Here is a 1,562-nt window from a genome sequence, read left to right as displayed (position 1 = left end):
TAAAGCCTAAACCAGGGAAAACAAACAAAAAAAATAAAGATGATATGGCTTCTCCTGAGAATGGTCAGCTCCACTCACACTCCCCTGATCGCTGGCAGTCCCTCAGAGCAAAAAAAAATCTGTCTGCAGCCCAGCCTGGAAGTGCCAAGCTAGGTGTCACACCCCCAGGGCTGGTCTTTTCATGGCTACTGTGCAGTTTGCCAGAGGAAACCTCTGCCCCATAAGGCTCCCAGACACAGGCTCTGAGATTGCCCCCCCTCCTCCAAAGGGGCTCAGTGCAGAAGGGAGGAGGACCCATTCATGGCCCACTAAATAATAAATAAATAAATAGACATGAAATTGTTTCAGCTGAGGAGGCAAGAAAATGCTCACAGGGCTGGGGTCAGGTTTGGGGAAAACTAGATTGTTGGGGCAGGATGTGGAGACCTCAGGCAGCTCATCCTTCAGCCCTGACGTTTTCATAGAAGAAATGCAGGACACAGGTCAGTAAGATTGGGGAAGCTGGTTTTGTAAAGGACGTCACTTCAGACCAAAAGTGCATTTGCCCTGCTTCAAGTCACAAGGATCACTGGGACATGTTAGGACAACTGCAGTGAGAAAGATGATGGCACAGAATCAGAGAGATGTGAGGCTTCAGAACCATTTCAGCACACGGAAGGCGGACTTCACAGGAGGAATCACCAATATGGTTTGACTGATTGCAAAATCTAGAACTAAATGGTTACAAAGGGGACCCTGTCCCATTTCTCCTTATAATGACAAAATGAAATTTAACAGAGAAAGCTAATGAACCAAAAGCTGATACTATTTCCTATCTTCTGACCAACCCTCTAGACAGTCTCACATTATATCCAATAAGTCTTGATTAAAATTTTTAAAAAAACATGTCATATCAAGAACAAGAAAAATTATAACTTGGATGACAAAAGACTATTCATCACACTAGAGGATGTAGGCGATAAAATTGTTGGGCGGATAGAATCCTTGATGAGCTTGATGAGCTGGTTCAGTTAATCTCGAAACACATATGATAGGAGAAAGTATCTGAAAACAAATCATAAAAACATATTAAATAAAAATTAGCAGACAATTTTGTAAAGAAAGAATAAAAGTCTCTCTAGAAACTCAAGAACAAGTAACTATGAAACTAAAACAGACATTAGAGAAGTTACTTTCCTCAGAGTAGAATAGAAAATACGAGTAGTAGTTACCTCAGCCCAGCAGGGGGAGCTGTGGGTCTTCTCAGGGCTGAACCAGGCCTGAAACAACCTCAAATGTTCCAATTTAATGGTCCCTGGGCCTGAGCTTATGCGCCTGCTTTAGAGGGGACAGCAGGTGCTTCCTCCCAAGGGGCAAACTCAGAGCTCACAGCAGCCCAGCCTGCCTGACAGTGTTACTCCTCCCTGGGCCAATGACGCAGACTCAGATGGTGCTGGTTGTGTTGTGAAGGGCTCATATTTGTATAATGCACAACCCAGCGCACACCCTCCTCCCACGGGGGGGAGGAAGAGGAGACTAAAGAACCATCCAGAGTCCAGCAGAAACTGTGGGTTCTTAGAGTG

Source organism: Otolemur garnettii, unplaced genomic scaffold (genome assembly GCF_000181295.1).
Source record: "Otolemur garnettii isolate 467f Iridium unplaced genomic scaffold, OtoGar3 scaffold00447, whole genome shotgun sequence".
Classification (NCBI taxonomy): Eukaryota; Metazoa; Chordata; class Mammalia; order Primates; family Galagidae; genus Otolemur; species Otolemur garnettii.
The sequence above is the reverse complement of the archived record's forward strand: the minus strand, read 5'-3'. Positions refer to the sequence as shown.